The following is a 24956-nucleotide window of genomic DNA, read 5'->3' as shown; positions in this document are numbered from 1 at the left end:
ACACAAGGTTTATCATTGAAATCTATAAAACATTGCTGACTGCAATTAAAGAAGACCTAAATAAAGAATGCACTACACTATGCTCATTGGTTGATATACTCAGTGTTATTAAGATGTCAATTCTTCCAAATAGATCTATAATTTCAACACCATCCAATTGAAATTCCAGCAACCTTCAATTGTAGAAATTGAAAAACTGATTCTAAAATTCATATGAAAATGCAAAGGACCTAGATTAGTCAAAACAACTTTGGAAAAGAATGGAACTGGAGGAGGAACACTATTTTCTAGAGTTACTATATAGCTACAGTAATCAAGATAAAGAGGTATTGGCATAAGGATAGATAAGCTGATCAATCAACACAAAGGAGGATCAAGTAATAGGCCAACACTAAGTGGAAAATTCATGCTCAACAAAAATGCAAAGGCAATTCAAGAAGTTATCACTTTTCAACAAAGGGTACTAAAACAATTGGCTATCCATATGTAGAAAAAACAATTTTTAATCTATACCACATAACATTGAACAAAAATGAACTGACCCTGGATCATAGACCTAATTGTAAGTCACAACACGATAAAATTTCTAGAATAAAACATAAGAGAAAACCTCTGTGACCTTGGTTACACAAATATTTTAAATACTTTGCAGAGATATTGAGAACCAAAAGCATAATCCATAAAAGACTAAATCGATAAATTAGACCTTAGAAGAATTAAATCCTTCTGCTCTTTATTTTTTGAATATTTGAATTTTATTTTATTTATTTTAAAACCTTCTGCTCTTTAAAGACACTGTTAAGGGAATGAAAAGATGAGCCACAGATAAAGAGAAAACATTTGAAACATATATCTGATAAAGTTCTTCTATCCAGAATATATTAAAAAAAATTTCAAACTCAATAATAAAAAAAAAGTTCTTTAAACTAGTAAAGGTTTTGAACACATGCTTTACCACAGAAGATATAAAGATGACAGATAAACACGTGGACTATCATTAGGGAAACAGAAATTAAAACCACAATGTAAAACCACAACACGTCTCTTAAAAAGGCTAAAATATAAAAAACAGATTGTACCACATGCTATAAAGATATGGAGGACATAGGTCCTTCTAATTTTGCTTGTATGAATGCAACACAGTTCAACCACTTTAGAAAACAGTTTAGCAGTTTCATATGAGGTTAAACATAAACTTACCATATGGCTCAGCAATCCCATTCTCAGTGCTGTGTTAATTTATGTTCACACAAAAGCTTTGACGTGAATGCCGATAGCAGTTTTATTGATAATCACCAAAACCTATAAAAAGGCAAGGTGGATAATATTGTGATACGTATATCTAATGGAATATTAGTCAGCAATAAAAAGTAATGAACTTTTAATGTATACAACATGGATGAATTACCAATTGTTTAGTGAAAGAAGCCAAATAAAACCGAATATCCACTTTATGGTTTAATTTATATAAAATTCTATATATTTCAAACTAATCTATCATGCCAGAAAGGAGATCAGTTGTTGTGTGGGGCAGGAAGTGGTGGGGAGGGATGGGAAGGAGAACTTGGAAAGGAGCACGAGATAACTTTTGAGGATAATGGATATGGTTATTATATGGATTGCAGTGTTGGTTTCACAGGTGTCTACATGTATCAAAATGTATCATACTGTACACTTTCAACATGTGCAGTTTGCTGCATGTAAATTATACCTCACTAAAGTATTTTTTAACTAAAAAAGGATTCATAAACTGCTATTGCTCAGGCTGCACCATTTACTCATTTAATTCAATTACTCAAATGATTTTAGAAGTGTCTATAGTTAGGATACAAGCAGGATTGAATTTTTGGACAAAACTGCCTGATGCAGTTCCTCAATAGATCCCTTTTTAAAGACAATTATTGTTAACTTGCTACCAGGTGTTAGTTGAGACTGTACTACAGACATACATCAGGTAATCCTCGGCCCAAAAATACCTATCATGTCATTGGTAATGCTAGTAAAACGTATAGATAATAAAAGGAGCTGCTTAGTAGATCTCATTCAATAAGCAAAATTGATATAATCAGGAGCATGCAATATAATGGGTTCAGAGGAGTTCAGGGAGGTCAAACCATCCATATGCAGTATGCTTCTCTGCCTGTGTGTTTAATGATAGAGCCCTCCAAAGATCTTCCCACAGCCATTGCTAGCTGGTTGAAATTCTATGATTCCCTCCAAACCAAAGGAAAACAAGGTGCTTTTTGGTTTTTGTTTTGTTTTGTTTTCATTGAGTGTAATATTGCTATTTGAAAATGGGATATATAATATCCTATAGACTGTAAATCTCTGGGAAAAGAAGGTAAGATGCCTAGTGGAAGAGAAGAAGGACAAATCTACACCATCGCCAAAGCTGAGAGACACTATTTAGTAATACAATTTAAGCTAGTGTCCTCAGAGGGGGGATTGGAAATTTACAGATCCTAAAGCCATAACTAAGCTGGCAGTATGCTCATGTAAATGGGTCCTAGATGATTGTGCGATAAAAGCATCCCCACATGCACACACTCAATTCTGAAAATATCTGTGGAAATTTAAAGGAAAAATTGGGGTGAATCATGAAGACTCATCAACAAAACCTGGTAGCCAGCTCAGAAGTGGATTGGAATACTTAAATTATTGACTAGGTCAGATCCTTAGAACTGGGTTCAGATCTGGGTTCTTGAAATAAATGGACTTAAGCAATGCAAAGATGGGTCAAATGATTACATATTTTCTTCCACATGTTGAAATAACAAATGTGGGGTAACTGACTGTACTTCCTTATCAGCAGGAAAGAAATGGCCTGAAGATGGCTTTAGACAAAATTTCCAGAGGAAAAGTATCTGTGACTAGCTGGCAAGTAGACTACTTTGGACCCTACTAGGAGCCCTACAGGAGATACAAATGGGCATTGACTTGAATTGAAAACTATTCTGTAACAGAACCAACCATAGTGAGCATAATTAAAGGATTGTAGCTTCAAAGTCTATCAATTTACTAACAAGCATATATTTCCTGTCATCAAAGTATGCACTTCACTGCTACTAGTGTACAAAAGCAATTAGTATACATAGGCAAGGTAACATAATATTACATAAAAATTTCACAGTCCTTATCACCTTCAGAACATTGGTTCTATTGGTCTCACTGAAAATGAAATAGACAATTAAATATTTGCAATTTAAAATAAGTGGTATAAAGGCTTGAATGGCTGCCTAAATTGACTAAATGGATGTTCTCACAAATGAAAGGCAGAGGTTCCACTGGAAATGTTTTTAGAATTTGGGAGTAAGGGGCTGGGGAATGCAACAACCATACAATACAACTTTATAACTTTTCCACCCCCGAAAACTACCATTTGATATCACTTCATTCATTACCATTAGAGAGAGATACCAATCCAAAGGAACAGGTATCCATACTACTAAATTTAATTGTATGCATGTATTTCCAGGCGATTAAGTGTGGATTATAACTTCCCCATGAAGTTAAATTGGAAGTAAATTTGAATACGGCCATGTTACTAAGTGGCAGGATCATACCTCTAGTTACTTTCCTATCACATTCTAAATCTTCCTAAGATTAAGCTAAGGAGGAAGCCCTGATGAACTTAATGCATCTGTCTATTCTCTAAGCAAGCAAATGTCATCGGGGGAGGAAGGATATGGGCTAAAACAGGTAATAAGTGGACATGGAAAGAGATTATAGGGGGTGGGAAGAAGACACAAATACTAGATTATAACCAGCTGGGAAATGGAAGAAATGCAGTAACTTTATTGCAATGAGAGTGTCCCAGAGCAAGAAAAGAATACTCTTAGCTATTTCTCCCCACCAGTTGCTGATGGACAGCGGATCCTGACAAAAGAGAAATAGGACCTCTAAGGATTTATGGTCTCAGACTAAAGACTGAATCTGGATAATTTGGAGAAAAGATTTTACACAGAATTCCCTGATCACTCAACTGATAGGTAGCAAGTCAGACCTATTATTTGGTTTACAATTTCAGGGCTATATTTACTAATTTGTTTCTTTTTCTGATAATCTGAGAGATTACCTTTGATTTGCACAGGGTGAAAATTGCTGAACAGCCAGTCATCTATAGCTTGTGTGACTATGAATCAATATGACACATTGCTAAGACGGCTATCTGTGTGTGACGGGTAGCAGATTGCTACCACATACCTAAAATATTATTTGACTTGCTCTTCGCCTACACTGAACATAAATTGGACGAAATACCTTTAAAGAAAGTGGCTGTGGAACCTGGTTAGTTTGAGGGCAGTGGACACAAGGATGGTACTGCCTCATTCCACCAATGACTGTCCTTTGACACTTTAGACAAAACACTTGTCAGAGGATGAATGGCACATCCAGACTGAGCTTTGGGGTGGAATATGACCAACTGATGGTTTCATGAAGCACACAGTATTTTGGTTCATATTGCATACCTAACCTGTACCTATGCCATGAATGCCAAATGGCATCAATATATGAGGTAGCTTGAATAGTACTAGCGCTACCAAGTCAGATGTAATTTGGGCATTGTACAATTCAGTCCAGAATTACTCATTTAAATAAATCATTATCATTTTGAAAAATACTTGCTTACATTTATTTATGATACCGTCTGGAAGACAATACCCTGTAAGTCTAATGTACTGTTTTGCAAAGTATGCCCTAAGCTTTGAAGCAGTGACATGGGCCTCACTTTCTTGTAGTCAGAATACAGAGATCTGGGAATCAAGGTGCAGGAGTGGCCCTTCTCACTAATATACCTAAAGATCCACTGAAATAGTTTTTTTATTCCTCTTTCTGAAACTTTAGATCTGGCTGAGAAGAATGTTTCCAGGAAAGAATGTAATATTCACATTGAATTGGAACGTGAAATTTACTAGTTGGCTATTTTGGGCATCTCATGCCAATGAAATACGATAGAGAAAAGGGTCTTTGTAACAGCTGTGGTGATTGATTCCAAGCACCAAGTGGAAATTGTCTTTCAGCCTGCCATATAATGGAGACAGGAAGTACTATGACTGGAATCCAGAGAATTTCCTGGATATCTCCAGATGGCCAGTCACCAATTATCTCCAGTTTTGTTAGGAGTTAGGTACTTATAAGGAGAGGCTGGGAATCTTGTTAACACTTAGAGAAAAAAAAAAAAAGAATAGAAAAGAAACAGTTTGCTTGTATTTCTACCCCAAGAATAATGAAGGTTAAATGGGAGAAATGGATTTCTCATAGTAAATTTTGAAGCACAGTTTGTCCTTAGAACACAAGCAATAATTTCAGTATAGGATAGTGTTGAAGGGCCTAATTTTGGCATTAAACATAGGTCTTCTGAATCTTATACTGTATACATTACTGAAGACATTTCTTAACCTTTTTTCCCCTGAACTATCTAATTTGTATAATACCTTATATGCATGCTGTAAAGATAAAATAGGATAATACAAAGTTCTTAACCCAGTGTCTGATAGTTACTTAGAAAATAATAGCTTTTATGCATATTACTACAACATATTATCAGATGACCATTAATTTGAATATGGAATCTAGAATGCTATGGATGGAAGGAGGCTTCATTCATTTCTACATTTTTAATTGAAATATAGTTGATTTACATTATTATATAAGTTGTAGAGTGTCTACAAAAAATTGGCACTTGCCAGCTACATCTACAAGGAATAAAACATGTGCTGCTGCAGCTGCTAATTTTCAACACCCCTTGAAAGGAGCAGAGTGGAGATTAAGAAATGAGGCACTCTGTGCTCTGGGAAAAACTGGCAAAACAGGTCTTCAGAGAGTTGGATATTTTCAGGTGCCGATTTTATGAGCCCAATTCTCCTCATATATCTCCTTATATCTAGAAAAGCACTAAAATCCTCCGTGGTGATGACTGCTCCTTGTGACTAGCAGAAAACTTCTGCAAAAAAAATATGTGCTTGATTGTATGTACTCCCCCTTCACCAAAATCACATATATACTGACCTTCCCCGCTGCCTCTTTGGAGCCGTTTCTCAGAACTATCTGAAATGCTGTCTCCTGGGCTATAATCCTTATTTTGCCCCAAATAAAACTCGCAGCTCTCACGTTGTGCTTTTTTTTTTAAGTTGACAGTTTTATGGCGACCATGAAGAAGGGACCCAGAGTGGACTTCTCTTCGGCTGAACTCTAGGAGGAACTGGAACCTTGGTACAAGCAGAGGCCCCTTGCGCCCATCCACCTCCTCAGAGAGTCCAGACGAACTTGGGTAAGTCACTCCTGGTTCTCGGATCTCCCGTATTGCTTGATGATCCTGAGTTTTATTTGGCAGTGTATAGCAGGTACCTGCCCCCTCCCACTTGAAAGATAATGGTGGGGGAGGGGGACTCAGTTGAACAATGCCAGGGAATACCCACCCAGGTGAAAGATATTTGGTCGGGGGTGTACCTGGTTGAAAGATACCAGGGTTTGATCAGTTGTAGGAGACTGAGTGGTCTGCACTGAGTGGTTAGGTAAGAGGCTGATCTGATGCTTTTCCTCAATTCGGCTGCCTTAATAAAATTTGTCGGCATCAAAGTGAAGATATTACATGAGAGCTTTGCTCCAAAGAAAAGGGGCAAGACTCCTCCCGGCGGTTTACGGCTTTCTCAGGTGACTGAGAAATTTACAGGAGTGGTGGAGGCAGAGTCCTCATACCATGCAGTGGTACCATAGGGAAACCCACTCATTAATTAAAACACTTGCTTGTCCAGGGGTTGCGGTTAAGAATTGGCCGTTCAGCGATCCAAGCACCCGTGGTGGCCTTAGATTACCAAAGGGAGAAACTGAGACACGTAAGGGGGCTGAAACGACTCTAGGGTGACACCTAGAGGAGCTAAACTCACAAGCAGCACACTGGCCCATAACACAATTTCACTAGTGAATTTTATCCCTGACAAATTCAACTTTAAAATGGGAAATAGAGCTTCTCAAACACGGAAACAAAAAGCATCAGAAAGCCAGCCTATGACTAACACTCCAGCCAGGTTTATGTGCATACGAGAAGTACCTACTTAATTGGGGAAATTATACTAAAGGAGATCTCAACTTAAAATGGCCAAATTGGGGTTCTTTTGATATTTCAAAATTGATACTTTTGTGCCAACAGTTAGAAAAAGCCAGCTGTTAGATCAAACAGACTGAATGGAATGCTTACTTTGGTATCTAGAAACTTCTAAAAAAGAAAATGATAGAGAGTAACTTCTTTGCAGGAAACCAATAATTAATTACTCGAAACTATATCAGACCAACTTTTCAAAACCATTGAAAAGAAAAGGGGTATCTACAAAAATTATGAACCTTCAGTTGCGCCAATTAAGTACACAATGCCAGTCGAAGGTTAACAGAACCCTGTTTAATTCCCAACTAGTAGAGAAATATTGTTTGAAGAAAAATAAAGAAAAAAATGTCTTTTCAGAATTCTGACCCTGAGGGAATAAGTCCTACTAGGAAAACCTGATTTTCTCTCCCTGTGCCTTGAGACCAGAGCTCTCAGGATCACTTATTTTATCTAGATCATCTCTAAATTTCTGATACTGAGGGAAAAAAAGGGGGGGGGGACAAAAAAAATTATTTTTAAAATTTAACTTATTCCAACTGTTATTTACAACTAGTGTTTTATATTATGATATTTGATTCATGACTAAGTTTAGAAAATGAAGCTATGAGACATCTTGTTGTGTCTGTATGTTTATCTGTGCATTATCTTTGTTTTTACTTTTGGATGGTATTATCAAAAATTAATATATAAGTGAGCTCTACTATTGGATTAAAGGAAATTAAGTGCTTATATAAATTCTCAAAGAAAAAAATACAGAAGGTAACTGGCCAGAATTAATTTCAGGTTCACATGAACTGGGAAATAGTCAGTATGAAATTAATACCTGGTATTAATGTTTGTTTGTTGATCTAATTAATATAGACATGTCTTTAGAGTCATCAACATTAAGTATAATACTTTTATTGCACCTAGGTTTAATATAAAAAATCTTGTTATATCTGTTACTTATTTGTCAGCAAGGCAAGTAACTTGATGTGAAGAAACTTTTAAGGAAAGAAAACATAAATGAAATAAGAGCTTTCAGATAAGCTCTATTAAGAATAATTATGCTTTAGTAATGTCTATCTAAAATAGTCTCTCCAGATTCTGGTACTTTGAAATTCTAGAGTTGTGCTAAATTAAGTTAAGTTATGTAATGGAAGCTTATTGAATAGCCAGGACATTCCCAAATAAAATAAGATACTGAACATTGGCTTCCTTTTACAGAGAAACAAAAGGTATTTAGGACTATTGATGAATATGTCTGGTGCCACATTCTCTAAAGAAAGCAAATGTTTTTAGAAAATATCACTGGTATTTATGTTCACCAATCTACAGAATGCTAACGTAAAGGACAGTTCATAATTGCTTACTTCTTAGTTTTCACAAGAAATTAAGGTTGTCAGAGCTGAGGATTCTAATTTAAACATGTAATTAAAGGTAATAGAAATAACAAAGAAAACATTTCAGTATATAGTAGGAAAGTAGGATGTGTGTTTTCAGTAAAGAAGGTATGAGGAATGGAATCACATTTTATTAAGGGAAAAGGAAGTAGGTCTGACTTATAGGCAGCTGCTTCTGAATGGGAAAATAAAGTGATGGATACAGAAAGTGAGAAAAGGTTTGTGGAAAGTGGACCCCAAGAAAAGAATTTTGTGCATGGTCAGGATTGACTAAGGTTAAAATAAATTTAACTGAGTAAATGAATTTTAAAAGTAAGTGGGTGCAAAACTTGAATTTCGTTTTTCTCTCTCTTAAGAGAACAAGATTTCTTAAAATGTTGAATTGCCTTTGATAACAGATTTCAATTTTCTTTACCTTTTAAGTGATCTGTTCCGTAATTGCCTTTGAAATCTTTTATTGTTACTTTGGTAAGTGAATAACTACTGTTTCATAGTGACCTGTGATCCTATCTGAGTGCTCTAAACTCTTTTTGATATTTTTTTATACAAAACTTCCTAAATCAAATTCTAATGAAGTCCTTTTGACCTCTAGCTAACTGTGGGATGCTTCAAAGGGCCCCTGAAACATCCCAAAGAGAGATATTAAACTAATTAGGTTCATTAGGTATGTTAAATTACATGGAAATATTGTCAAATGAGTAATAAATCTTCTCAGGTTATATTGTATGGTAAATGTTACTAATATAGACATCCTAGAAATTATACGGAGTTCCTAAAATTCTGATATGTCCTGGTAAAATGTTATCAGTCATAATTCTAGTTATTATCTTAAAGTGTTGTATGTCACAGTAGTAACCAAGGTTCATTGTCAATTGCACTGTAATCAGTTTTTAAACGTGTCTTCATAAATCTTTTGTCATTATAGACAGTTATGGTTTTATTCTGTTGCCTTTGCAAAAATGCTTTCTCTTCAAGAAAATTTATAAAAAGGACTTTTGGATAAATACAAGTCTTCGACTTTCAGACCATAATGCTGAACTGGATAAGAAATTAAAGAATCCTAATGAGAAACCTGATGGCTTCATAAACTGTTAACAAAAAGAGTTAGTTACATAAGACTGAGTGAACTGGTAAATATGGTTATAATTTTTATGGTTTCTATCTGAAAAATTACTGGTTTAAATCTGTGTTTTTCAGGTATAAGAAACCTTTCCTTCAAACTAATTATGACTTACAGTAATTTGGTAAATTATACCTTTGTAAGCAGAATTGAAACATTTATCTTTTTTCTCTATCTGCTCCTTCCAGAGATTGTAAACTCTTAGGTCCCCAGCAACTTTATCAGATCAATTAGGAAGGCCACTCACTAACAGGTACAGAAGGCTCAAGGTACTTGGGGGACGTTAAAAAGGGAGGAATTCACCTAGATCTGTTAGGTGAAATCTGTGATAAGCCCTTGGCATGACTTTCCTAGCCTTGAGAAGCCTTTTAAAAGTTCAGTATGAGACTCCTTATAAAAGTTTCAGAAAAGCAAAAAGCCTATATGACCAATTATAGTTATATAAATTATCAGGCCAAGTTTATTGAGACTAGACTTATTTTGCAAACAAATTAGTCTTAATTTGGTTGTATTTGGTAGAAATGAGGGCAATTTTAGAAAGAAAAAGACGTTTCAATGAATGTTAAACCCCAGTCTTGTTAATGGAGGTCTGTATTTACTTAGACTTACTTCCCGGATAATTCCTTGCTATTACGTTATATTAATGTAATGTTTAACTGAATTATTAAAAGGATACTCTAAGTTTTTTTCTGAAGCTTATCTCAGTAATCTATCTTTGGACGAAGATCTGATGCTCCATGACCTGCAACCAGGGGATTATGCATACTGGAAAACACATAATTTAAAGGACTATCTCCAACCTAGATGGAAGGATCCTTATCAGGTACTCTTTAACTCATGCACAGAGACACTGAAGGGAATTGACTCTTGGATTAATTTCCAATTACAAGGTGCCCCTGCACCAGACTGGTCTATAGAGAGGACTGCTGACCTCAAACTCACCTTAAAACGACACTCAAACAGAGGAAACTACACTCACACCAGGACTAGAGGATGACATCAGAAGTAGACAGCTTAACCAAGATGCTGGACCTGACTCATATGATCATTTACAATGTTCTCTTGACTTCTTGGATCTTTGCATACAAATCAAATATTTTTCTATCATGGACATGATTCTATGCTAGTTTTAAAAATTAATCCAGTTGTTGGGTTTGTGGCCAATTACCTGTGTCTAGGACTTCTGGATTACCTTGGTGGATTTCTCCACTCCAAGGCTCTAATTGCACAATTGTTTTAGAAGAAAGTTCAGTCCTGTTCAGGCTACTCTTGATATTACTAGATGAGATCCCCTCACCTAGCCAATTAATAATACCTGCTCTAACCCTGGCCATAAAAATGAATTTTCCTCTAAAGTTACACTCAAACAGAGCAACAAACAAAATTTCTGTCAAGGAATAAAGCCTCCCACAATTATGGGATGGATTTATGTGATTAACACGAGGTTATGGTCATTTAAGTTTTAAGGCACCCCTTTATCTTGTGAACAATTAAATTATATTAAGGATAACCAGCCTAGTAACATTAGGAAATTGGGCTGGGAACATTATGGACAGTGCCAATATGTCATTTCCCTGAAAGATAAGGACCGGTACAGAACAGACAAAGTCAGATGACCTGAGGATATACTGGGCTGCACCTAACTGAAGTTCTTGGCTTCATTTTTACTTACGGCTTTAATAATACTGCTAGCTATGTTATTTGTATTTTGCCTGTTTTACAAGATTGTTGTTTCTTGCATTACCAAATGTGTGACTGAGCCTCCGACAAAATATATAGCTTTATATGAGATCAATGATTGTGATAGTGTAACTCTAGATATGGGAAGATACAACAAGAGGGAATTTTCCTGGACCATAACAAATTAGTAAGACAGGTGGTCCAGAGTCCTTAGTTACTGTTAAAAGACCTAGTCCAGTAATAGCACATTGAGTGGCCTATCAGGGAAATCTTTGCCAGACCTAAGAATGAGCCTTCCTAGCACCGTGGGATGAAATGGTCATGAAATGCCTCCCAAAGCATGGTTGAATTTATGACCATGAGGGGCCCTGACAACAACAAATTGGCACTTGCCATTGGCACTTGCCAGCTACCTCTACAAGGAATAAAACATGTGCTGCTGCAGCTGCTGACCTTCAACACCCCCTGAAAGGAGTTCAGGTGGTGAGCAGAAATGAGGCACTCTGTGCTCTGGGAAAAACTGGCAGAACAGGTCTTCAGATAGTTAGATAATTTCAGGAGCTGATTTTATGACCCCAATTCTTGTTATCTCCTCATATCTAGAAAAGCACTAAAATCCTTCATGGTGATGTCTGCTCCTCGTGACTAGCAGAAAACTTCTGCAAAAAAAAATGTGCTTGATTTTATGTACTCCCCCTTCACAAAAATCACATATATACTGACATTCCCCACTACCTTTTTGGAGCAGTTTCTCAGAACTATCTGAAATGCGGCCTCCCAGGCTATAGTCCTCATTTTGCCCCAAATAAAACTTGACTCACAACTCTCACACTGTGAATTTTTTTAAGTTGACAATAGCACAGGGAATTATAGTCATTTCTACTTTTAAATTTTTCAGAAGAGGAAATTGAGTCAGAGGGAGAGATAAATAACTTTGGCTAAGGTCAGAGTACTAGAAAAGAGTGCAAAAGTTTCGAAAATCAATTATTAAGGGATAGCACCTTTAGGAAATTCATAGGCAGAAATTTGTAAGAAAATAAATATGCTAAGACCACAGTAATAACTTTAACTTCCAGCCACAAATTTCAAAAATTTGATAAATCTATACACTTCTTATCACAAACCAGTTTGGCATACAAAAATTGAAAACGAGATTATCTCTTGAACTTGAATCCATGAGTCTGGAAAATAGTCATTGTCTTGTGAGTTGGCATTATTACTTCAAGTTAAGGTGATTCTTAGGCAGGTACTATGTGCACAGTAGTCATAGATACAGCAATGATTACTTACTTTTAAATTATCTTTTTCTAAGCTTAAAAAATTAAAACTCTGTGTGGGTGCGGGTGGGGGGTTGGATGTGCTTTTATTCTTCCTGGGGATAGGATGGAAAGCTTCTTAAAGGGGTATTTTTAAAGAAGAAAATTATATAATCCCAAAATGTAAACCAGAAAAGGTATCCTATTTCTTTCTTGAAACAGACTGGATCACTGACATTTATATTGAACTCCTATATCCTACATAATTCTATGATAATCTTTAGCTGATTAGAATGTTTCATCATATTTAGAAACTAATATAAGAATTTGGGGAAGAAATATAACTGAACAAGGGGAACAACCCATGGCTTAAAATCCAAACGAGGAATTCCAGGTTCAGAAAAATAATAACACAATTTAATGCTCTATTAGAATAAAATAATTAAGATAAATGTAAAAATTAGGTGGCACTTATAGGCACAAGATATATTGCATATAGTTAAAATAACCCTAAATACAGTGCAAACTTCACAAAACCTTGCTCAAGCTTAAGAAATAAAACTTTAAAAGATCAAGACTCATCAGAGGTCAAGATAGATTTTGTCTGATTTTTCTTGCCTCGAGGACTGTTTTATCCAGGAAAATACTCAAGCTTTTTGGCATATGAGTATTTGCCTGTGTCATTCTTTTAAAAGGAAAATTGACTGCCTCAGCTTCTTCCCCTGGAAACACCTTCAAAATAAGCTGTGAAACCTAGATCTTAATTTAGTCTTTGTAATAGAACTGTTATTGGTGGTGGAAAAAGTCACAGGGTGATTTAATAAAGATCACTTATTCTCTCTTGTTCTCTTAAGAACTCTTTAGCTGTTCTGTTTGAGTTTGAAAGTTTAAATATAATAGAACTCCTAATCTATGATTTCTGGTATTGGACTTCTTGAAATAAACTCTACTTCTCATTACCAGTTGAGGTATTGATCCTTTAAAGGGTATGTCTACATGCCCTCTCTACTCAATTTCAAAAGCCCAGTGCTTTTGCTCCTCTCTTGAAGTCAAGCAAATCTTTGTTTAAGGGGGTCAACAAATCTTTGTTTAAGGGAGTTGATTTTAATTTATGTTGTAAATAAAATTTCCTCTGCATTTATGCTGATAACACTTAGTGCAGAAAAATAGCGTAGAACATTTACTTTTGAAAGGTCCCTTTCCCCAACTTCCAAACGTAGATTATTTTTGTTGCCCCATTACATACTGATAAAGTCCAGCTTTAGCGCTAGGTAGAAGTAAGTTTATGTGATAAAAAGCACCTAGGGGCAGGACAGGAATAAAGACTCAGACATAGAGAATGGACTTGAGGACACGTGGAGGGGGAAGGGTAAGCTGAGACAAAGTGAGAGAGTGGCGTGGACATACATACACTACCAAATGTAAAATAGATAGCTAGTGGGAAGCAGCCGCATAGCATAGGAAGATCAGCTCAGTGCTTTGTGACCACCTAGAGGGGTAGGATAGGGAGGGTGGGAGGAAGACGCAAGAGGGAGGGGATATGGGGATATATGTATACATATAGCTGATTCACTTTGTTATACAGCAGCAACTAACACAACAATGTAAAGCAATTATACTCCAATAAAGATGTTTAAAAAAAAGCATAGAATACTTATATAAAGCTTAATTTTTAAAATATTATCTCAATCTGATCTTTTCTACTAGTCTTAATGAAAAGAAACAGCCACACACATATGATTTATTGTAGAAGGCACCAGAAGGCAGAGAGTTCTGAGTACTAAATTCACTCATATCAAAAAATTTCAAACAGCTAAAAACAGCAGTAAAAAATCAAAATCTTGTCACTGCAAAATAACCCAGTGACAAGAATCAATGCCTATTCATTTTAAAGATTTCACATTAGACTGTACATTTCCAGAGGCCACTGCAATGAGGCAAGGAATGAATAAATCTTAATCAAACGTCACGGTGATGGAAAAGTGGACAGAGTTGAAAAATACTTAGAAGGTGGTAAAATCAGATGGACTGAGTAAGTGTGAATGAATGTTATGTATAAAAAAGGGGAGGAATAAATGATGATGATGAAGCTTCTAAGTCATAACCATTAAAATGATGTCATGCAGACGGGTCACAGAGAAACTGTCACAGCACCAAGAAATGCAGATATAAAATTGGGGAAAACTTGCAATCACATAGTAATAGAACACATACAACTCTGAAAATGTTTGTTATCCTCCAGCTTAATCAGGCAAATTAGTCTACATGTACCATGATCTAATTTTTTCTCTAGTTCTGGGATTTCTAATATTTAGTATTGGACACCCAAAGTTTTTCTCAAATTTCATAATCCCATCTCTTTTATTTTCCATATATTTTTCTTCCTTTTTAAGGAAATGCTTTCAACTTTACCGTCCAAAATTTTTATTAATTTAAAAAAATTTTCTGCTATAGTATGTTTAATTCAAACAATTCCTGTTTTGCTCTCTGAGTACTCCTTTCCATAGCAATATCTTTCTCATCTCTCTGAGGAAATTGTCTTTGGTCATCCAAGCTAATTGTTTCCTGCAGGTTTGTTTCAGTATCAGATTTTATTTTTACGGGTTTTCATCAAATATTTGGGGATTCATGGCTGTGCATTAATGTTTAAGGAGGAGGCACTAAAATGTTGAACAGAAACTTGGCATTTTTAGGCTAGGATTATCAAGTGAAAACTTCAAATTGATAATCTGGCAGCATCTTCAGAGATTTATTTCAGGATAGTTATAATACTCAGATAAAAATCTTCCTATTCCCTGCCCAGAGGATATAAACCTGGCTGCCAATAAGAGATGAGGTCCAAAAAGGATGCACTGGAGTGCTATCTATGTGCCATGGTGCTGACTGTTCCTCTACTGTAACATGGCATCTCCCTTATCATTTCACCAAACTCTACTCTAAGAGTGAAAAGAACTTCTCCCTTGTTAAAACCAAGTTCCCTCCCTACGTAATGGTGCTCACTGTTTCTTTTGATGATGACAATGAGTCCAACTTTATTTTTCACTTAGAGATGAGTCCTGTTCCATGGCATAAATTGTTTTACATAAATCAGAATGTACTGCCTTTAAAAAGCATTAAACTAAATAGTTTCTTAAATTAAAAACAAAGAGAGAGAGATGAAGGTGGGAAGGGGCCTGGATTTTGTCAGTTGTTGTGTGGGTTTTCAACTTATCCTTTTGTTTTCAGTACTCTCTTCCTGAAGTTAGATGGTCCTGGGTGTACTCCATATAGATGTCACTGGATCACTCTCTCTAAAGTCCAAATTTTCAGGTTTCTGCTAGTGTAAAGATTTTCCACGTTTTTTTTTTTTTAAAGCTCAAGAATTCAACAAACCCTTTTGCTTTCGAGCCAATTCTGCCCCATGTTTAGAGCTACCGATTTATGAGGTTTTTATGGCTTCCACAGTGAAAATCATGTTACTTTTGTGCTTCTCCTGCTATAACTCAAGGATTATGTTTCTCAAATTTGCTAATTTCCACTAATCCATGCACTTTTCTGTGTCCAAAATTGTGTTCTTATAGATTCCTCTTTTATTATTTTTGCACTTAAGGAAGGATTATTTATTTATGTGAATATTTTACTGTCATTTTAGTAAAATTTTAGAAGGAAACTGGGCAAACGCATGTGCTTAATTTGCTATCTTTGAAAGAAAGTCAATCCAATTGTTTATTGGATTTTAAACCTCAATTTTTAAAAATGATGTTTAGGTGAACATCATTACTGTGTGTGTTTTTTTTTTTTCTCTCCCTTTTGATTTACAACTAAGCTGACATCTATAATTGGAGGTGAAAAAAAGAAAGCACCTCTGCACAGCATACCAGGACATCTGAGAGGTCTATCCAGCTATGTACCCAAAAGTAGGTGGATTAGACTGTGGAGGATGTAGCAGAGTGAGGGAAGTTGCAGTAAAGCCGGGGTGGCAGAGGCAGTGACTGCAGAAAAGGCAGTAGCAAGTCAGCAGACCTTTCTAGCAGAAGAGGTAGAGGATGAAGGCAGTGAGTGGGGGTCAGCTCAGCCACCTGCACTGGAGGGATCAGTTTCTCTCTCTGAAGAGAGGCAGAAGTGACATGGGGGAAGGAAGAGAAGTAGGCAGACACAGAGAACTGCAGGAAAGTGTCTCCTGCTGTCTGCCCAGGAAGCAAGAGAACTGCCCATGGACCTCTGGGACTCCGCAACTTGAGGATCTCTCTACCAGGCCAGTGGGTGTGCCCTAAGCCCCAGCTGCTAAGTACACACCTTTCTCCTGCTCAGTCACCATCCTTTGCTTTTTTTATTATTATTTTTTAATGTGTGTGTCCCTAATCTTGGAGGCAAGTCAGTACCCATAAGAGAAACCAAAAACCTGTGCTATAACGTCACCTTCTGGAAAACAAAAGGAAGACTACTAACTATCAATCTGTTGAACTGTTAAAATCGAAGTAAACAAGTCCTTGCCTAAATAAGAAAGGTATTTGCTACTTCAAATGTGGAGGAAGAAGCACTTCTCATCAAACATCATGAAAAATCATGGTAAAAATTATGGTAACAATTCTCCAGAAATCAAACCAAAACACAAGGAATATTGTGATCTAACTGATATAGAATTTTAAATAGCTATTATAAAGAAATTCAAAGAACTACAAGAAAAATTCAAAAAGGCAATACAATCATCTCAGGAATATACTTAACAAACAAAAGTACTTTACCATTGTGACTGAAATTCTAAGAAAGAACCAAACAATTTCTGGAGCTGAACTACTTAATAAATTAGATTAAAAATGCATTAGAATGCACTGGAAATAGAGCAGATCATGTGCAAGAGAGAATTAGTGAGCTCAAGGATAGAAATATAGAAATGATTAAGGCAGAAGAGGAGAGAGAACTAAATTTTTTTAAAAGTGAAGAAACCATATAAGAATTATCTTACTCCATTAGAAAATCCAACATAAGAATAATGGGTATCCCAGAAGTAGAAGTGAGGGAGAAGGGGGAAGAGAGACTATTAAAAGAAATAATACCTGGGAACTTCCCAAACCTGAAAAAGGGACTGGTTATACAAGTTCACAAAACTCATAGGACACCTTAGTATCTCAACACAAAAAGACTTTCTTCAATACACATTATATTAAAACTGTCAAAGTCAACAATAGAGAAAGAATTTTAAAGGCAGCCACTGGGGAAAAAATGACAGTAACTTATAAAGTTATGACCATTAAGCTATCAGCAGATTTCTGAACAGAATCTACAGGCCAGGAGAGAGTGGAAGGACATATTCAAATTATTGAAAGATAAAAACTGTAAGCCAAGATACACTACCCAGCAAAGTTATTCTTCAGAAATGAAGGAGAAAGAAAGGCTTTCTCAGATAAACAAAAGCTGAGGAAGTTTAACATCATTAGACCAGCCTTACAAGAAATGTTGAAAGGAGCACTTCAAGTTGAAACAACAAACAAAACTATATAAAACTCTGATTAAGGTAATAAATAGTCAGAATACTGTAACTCATTCCTAGAATAGTATATTAAACTCTTAACTCTTAGCATAAATGTTGAAGGAAAAAAGCATTAAAAATAACTGTTGCTACTACCACTTGCTAACAAAAGTCACAGCATAAAAAACGTAATTTGTGACATCAAAAACATAAAAGGGGAAGAATAAGAAGACAGAATTTTATAGGCAAATGATAAATTGTTATCAGAAATAGGACTATTTCATTTGGTATGTTTTATGTAAACCTCATGGTAACCACAAAGTAAAAATCTAGAGCAGAGACGTGAAACACAAAGGTGAGACTGAGCAAATTACCATGGAAAATTGCCAACTTACAAAGGTATAAATGGAAGGAAAAAGAAACAACAGAGAGATAAAATAACCAGAAGGCAAAACATAAAATGGCAATAGTAAATCCTAATGTAAATGGATTCAATTCACCAATCAAAAGGCACAGGGAGGCTGGATGGAACATACACAGAACATCTAATCCAACAGCAGCTGAACACACATTCTTCTCAAGCGCACAGGGAACATTCTCCAGGATAGATTATATGATAGGCGACAAATCAAATTTTAGCAAATTTAAAAAGACTGAAATCATACCAACTGTCTTCTCTGACCACATGGTATGAAACTAGAAATCAACAGGAGGAAAGTGAGAAGATCTACAAATATGTGGAAACTAAACAACATACTTCTAAACCACCACTGGGTCAAAGAAGGAATCAAAAGGGAAGTAAAAAATTACTTCAAAACAAATGAAAATGAAAAAAAATACATCAAATATTGTGGGATGCAGCAAAAGCATTTCTGAAGGGGAAGTTTTAGAAACAAATGCATATATTATGAATTAGAAATATCTCAAATAAACAACTTTACAACTCAAGAAACTAGAAAAAGAAGAGCTACCTAAGCCCAAAGTTAGCAGAAGAAAGGAAAGAATAAAAATCAGAGTAGATTGTAAATTAAACAGAGGTCAGAAAAACAATAGAAAGTATCAACAAAATTAAGAGCTGATTCTTTGAAAAGATAAACAGAATTGACAACCTTTAGTTAGATTAAGAAAAAAAGAGAGAAGACTCAAATAAAATTAGAAATGAAAGAGGTGACATTACAACTGATACTACCAAAGTACATAGAACCATAAGTGACTACTATAAACAATTATATACCAACAAATCACATAACCTAGAAAAAGTGGATACATTTTTAGAAACACACACCCAACCAGTACTGAGTCAGGAAGAAACAGAAAATCTGAAGACTAATAAGGAATCTAGAGATTGAGTCAGTAATCAAAAAACTTCCAGCACAGAAAACTCCAAGGCCAGATGACTTCACTGGTGAATTTTACCAAAAATGTAAAGAATTAGCACCAATTCTCCTCAAACACTTATAAAATATTGAGAAGGGAACACTTGCAAACTCATTCTATGAAGCCAGCATTACCTTGATACCAGATAAAGATACCACAAGAGTAGAAAACTATACACTAGTATCCATGATGAATATAGATGCAAAATTTCTCAACAAAATACTAGTGAATTAAATTCAAGAACATATTGAAAGGATTATACATAATGACCAACTAGGATTTACCCCTGGGACGCAAGGATGATTCAACATATACAAGTAAATAAATGTAATACATCATATTAATAAAATGAAAGGTAAAAATCACATGATCATCTCAATAGATGCAGAAAAACGTCTGACAAAATCAACATCCTTTCATGATAAAAACCCTTAACAGATTGGGTATAGAAGAAATATACCTCAACATAATAAAGGCCATATACAACAGACCTACAGCTAACATTATACTCAGTAGATAGAAATTGAACTTGTTTCCCATAGATCAGGAACAAGGCAAGGATGCCCTGTTTCACCACTCTTATTTAATATAATACTAGAAGAACTAGCTAGAGCAATTAAGCAAGTCAAAGAAATAAAGTGATCTAAGTTGAAAATAAAAAGTAAAATTGTCATTCTTTGCTGATGATACCATCCTATATATAGAAAATCCCAAAGAATCAGCCAAAAAACAAAAACGGTCAGAATTAATTTAAAATTTCAGTAAAGTGGCAGGATACAAAATTAACAAACAGAGATGAATTGCATTCCTTTAAACTAATGATGAAGCATCAGAAAAAGAAATAAAGAAAACCACCCTACTCACGATAGCATCAAAAACAAAAAAATTTTTAGAATTAAATTTAACGAAGGAAGTGAAAGATCTGTACAATGAAAACTACAAGGCATTGCTGATAGAAATCAAAGACACAAACATGAAAAGACATCCCATGTTCATGGATCAAAAGAATTAATGTTGTTAAAATGGCCAAACTACCCAGAGCCATTTACAGATATAATGCAATCAGCATCAAAAATACCAATCCAAAATATAAAAAGAACTCAATAACAACAACAAAAAATCAATCTGATTAATAAATGGACAGAAGAACTAAATAGACATTTCTCCAAAAAGGACATCAAATGACCAACAGACACATGAAAAGATGCTCAATATCACTAATCACCAAGAAAATTCAAATCAAAACCACAATGAAATATCACCTCACACCTGTTAGAATGGCCACCATCAAAAAGACAAGAGGCAACAGGGTCTGGCAAGGATGTAGTGAAAGGGAACTCTTATATATTGTTGGTAGAAATGTAAATTGGTCCAACCACTATGGAAAACGATATGGAGCTTCCTCAAAAAATTAAAAATAGACCGACAATATAATCCAGCAATTCCACTTCTGGGTATATACACAAAGGAAATGAAAACAGAATTTTGACCATATATATGTACTCCTATGTTTATTGCAGCATTATTCACAATAGCTAAGACATGGAAACAATGAAATGGCCATCAACAGATAAATTAATTTAAAAGATACAGTAATATACACAATGGACTATTTTTCAGCCATGGGAAAGGAAGGTATCTTCCCTTTTGTAACAACATGGATGGAACTCGAGCACATTATGCTAAGTGAGATAAGTTGGACAAAGACGAGTACTATATGATATCACTTGTATGTGAAATCTAAAAAAGTAAAACCTGTAAAAAACAGAGTAAAATGGCGGTTACCAGGGGTGATGTCAGGGGAAGAGAAGTGGTAAATCAGAGAAATGACGTTTATGGGTACAAACTTGTAACAAGTAGTAAATAAGCCATAGAGCTCTAATGTACAGTATAAAGAATATAGACAACAATATTGTACTGTAATTATGTAATGTGATAAATATTGCTACATTAGCAATCACTCTAGAATATATAAATGTATAAAAGTAACACACTGTACACCTTAAACTTACGCAAAGTTACACATCAAATTTATCCAATAAAAAAAATAGAATGTTAAAAAAAATGATGTTTTTCATGCTATCTGTTCTTTACCTGTTGAAATCCAGTTGATTATCTCCCAGGAGACACCATGATAAATTTCAAACATTGCACATTTGAAGTTAGGCAGAATTGAATTAAAAATTCATTAATAGTGCATGATACTTGCATAACATAGAGGGAAATGATTTCATATCTGATAGTATTGTTTTCAATATCTCTAAAATCTTAAATAAGGTCATTTTCTTAACAACCTTAAATATGTTTAGCTACTTTTGAACTATAAAGACAGTTTCTTGCTACCAGATGAGAATACAATTAATTTGTGTAAATCAAATATTTAAAGCCATTCATCAATGACAGCAAGATGCTGTAATACATCTCACAATGTTAAGTTCTTACCAATCAACAAAATATCTTGAAAGCTATTGAAAGCAATTCCCTGAATATATATCTACAATTAAATATATCCTCATCAGAGTGGCTAAAAATAATTGAAACACCTCAAATAAGGCTTTCTCTCTAAGAATATTTAAAGAAAAAAATTTTTACTATGTATCTATGACAGGTTGAAAGTTGCAATGCTAATATCTGATATAAGATTTGAGCACAAATTCTAAATCTAAATCTCATGTTCTTTCCAAGATGAAATGTTTTCACTTGTTTCTAAGCTTATTCTAAAAAATGCAGAATCATCCTTTCTTTTTTCTTTTGGAAATAATCCATGAATATTCATGTTGCCATGTAGTTTTGTTTTATGTAATTGAGGCTACATTTAAATTAAATATTCCAGTGAACTCCTTATGCACTGTTGTACTACCAAATCATTGTTTATTATAAGCACACTAACTAGAATACATTTGTGTAATGATGTTTAGAAAGGACAGCACTCCTCACATCTACCAATATTAGGCAGATAATTCATTCACTTAGGGTATGTCAGGCCATTTTTGAATTCCAAGTAAATAAAAATGGACTAAAAGAAATCATTACACTTAGCCCTTTATATTTAGGTAACTATAATTTATTTGCAAAGATCTTCTTTTACATTTTTTGATAATAGCTATCAATTTTAAATACGTAATCAGTGTACATTCCAAAACGCATATTAGAAAATGCACGTACACAAGAAAAATAAAACTAAAAATGGATACACAGAAACTTAAAATGTTTTTTCTATTAAATATTATTGAAACTCCCTGCTCATGACTGCTATGTAAGTAAACTTTTATTTCTTGAAATGTTTTCTTTTCCTTTTCTGAGGTCTTCTTATTCCATTTAAATTTTAAATATATATAATCAATTGTTCCCAAGTTCCACAGGATAAAGTTTGTGTCATTTAACAGAGCATAAAATGCACCCTGTGATCTTACCTTTGCTTAGCGCTCAAGCCTTATCTCTTTTGATTCACATTAATCTCCAGCACTTAAACCATTTATTGGGTACCCTACACGCAGTTGTGTTTCACCTTTCTGGCATCACCCAAATCGTTCCCTTTCCCCAAAATGTTGTTGCTGTTATTGTTTTCCTTAGTTTTTCTCACTAACTCAGCTCTGATGTAGCTTGAACACAAAATCCTCTTTCCTCTAAAAAATTAAGCTTTAGTACCATCTTCAGCATATTCATATACCATGCCCTTACATGTTAAATCACTGTATGTATTTTATTTTTATCTTTCCTACTGGACCAAGTTTGTTGTATCCATTAGTCTTGTCATCAACTGAAAGTAGCAGAATACCTAAAATGCCTGAATGAAAAAAGGCACTTAATTGTCTCATGTAATATTCTGGAAGTAGGAGATTCAGAGTTGTTTCAGAGCATTAATTCAAACCACTGAAGAGGGAGCCTCATTACCTAGCCCCACTCTACCATCCTTGGCATTTTGGTATTAAATGTGTTGCCTCAGGATTCCAATATTTACTGAATAAACATAGAACATGCTGTATGAAAAAAAATTAGTTTAATTTTATAGATGTGCTTCATTGTATTACAAAAATATAGTGTATTTAATTGGTCATAATTATAGTTTAATTAATATATTGAGATCCAAAAAAAAAACCATTTTTTAAAAATTTAAGCTAGTAAAGCCTGAAATGAGTAAGAAAGATATATATATAAATATATATATATATATTTTTAATCAGAGTGTCTATGATGGGCTACATAGTAACGTCTAATTTAGGTCAATTCTTTGTCAATATTTCTTGCTCTATATATTAATTCTTGAAATGAGCAGAGCTTTCACAGAACTACATAATTAGACTAAGGATTAAAAAAAAAGAAGAAAAAAAAAGAAAAAACATTGTTTATTTGAATAGTTTGCCAAAAATAAGAATTTATGATCTGATTTCTATTGCTTAAGTATAGTAAATACCCAACTTATCCATGGCTTATGATAAGAAATTTATGTACAAACAGATTGTTTGATAAACAAAAATTATTACTCAATAGAAACATTTTTTTCATGTTTACTAAGTTTTATGGTAGATTATATAATATATAGTGCATAAATATATAATATTTTACCAACACTTTAGAACATGACCAACATATTCGATAGTAAGATGCACCTGTACTAACTTATTTAAATTTGCAATCTTCCCATACCACAGTGACTAAGTCTCTCATTAATTCTAACCCTGTGGTGGCTGCTTCTTCTATTTTCCATGCTTCTCTGCCTTGTGCTCTGGAAAGCTGGTCTTTATAGCCTGCATTTCAGGCTCTCTTGCTCTGTGGCTCCATGCTGAGACTGGCTATTGTGTGGCACTCTCAGAAGATTAAAAAATAGAAGCGAGAGATCAGAATATTCATTCCAGCAGTTCCTTCCTGGCTTAAGCCCTAGTTTGTCATTGGTGTGTTTCTTTGTTTAAGGCTACAGGTTCTGTGGGGCAATCATATTCCTATGGGTACAGCACTCACCATGTACTGCTTTATGGCTCCCTTACCTTGCCAACTCAGGTCTGGATGTGGTGAAGGCTTTCCAGTATTGCTAGTCCCTGCATGCTTCCAAATCCATGTCTACTCTTTTATAATAGTCCATTTATTAATTTATTTTTAATCACATTTCTGAACATGTGAACTATTTTTCTGTTGTCACCTGGAGTAATATATTCTTTTCTAATTTTTCATTCTTATTGCACTTATTACCTTCTTAGGTACTATAGAGTTTAATATTTATTGTCTGTTTCCTCCTACTATGATATAAGTAGTACATGGGCAAGAAAGTACCCCTATGTCCTAGAATAGGCTCTAACATATAAATAGGCATTTAAAAATATTTGTTGAATAAGTAACTGGGAAATTGGATTCAGAATTCCAATTTGATATACTAAGAACACATCTCCTTTTATTGCTAGGTTGACAAAGAGATCAGCAACTCCTGTGCCCCATTACTGTTAGACTGCTGGAGCAGATAGTCTTTGTATCTGAAGCAACATTATCTATTTTTCGGTCAATAGAAGCAGCTTTGGCAGAACAGGCTGAGTGCACTAAGATTATGAAAAGATCTGCTGGAGTTATGTTGAAAGCACAATAGAGATTCAGGCCTCTC

At 34.8% G+C, this 24956-nt stretch overlaps 1 long non-coding RNA gene across 1 annotated transcript in view; it reads right to left on the bottom strand.

The window, feature by feature from the left end:
* The window catches only part of LOC132521729 (uncharacterized), a 137981-nt gene that overhangs the window by 91972 nt on the left and 21053 nt on the right, over positions 1-24956 (bottom strand). Inside the window, exon 2 of the long non-coding RNA XR_009540947.1 lies at positions 1201-1302. This is a non-coding gene — a long non-coding RNA (uncharacterized LOC132521729). The remainder of the gene's footprint in view (positions 1-1200; positions 1303-24956) is intronic.

The sequence above is a fragment of the Lagenorhynchus albirostris genome, chromosome 6, assembly GCF_949774975.1.
Source record: "Lagenorhynchus albirostris chromosome 6, mLagAlb1.1, whole genome shotgun sequence".
Taxonomy (NCBI): domain Eukaryota; kingdom Metazoa; phylum Chordata; class Mammalia; order Artiodactyla; family Delphinidae; genus Lagenorhynchus; species Lagenorhynchus albirostris.
The sequence above is the reverse complement of the archived record's forward strand: the minus strand, read 5'-3'. Positions and strand labels throughout refer to the sequence as shown.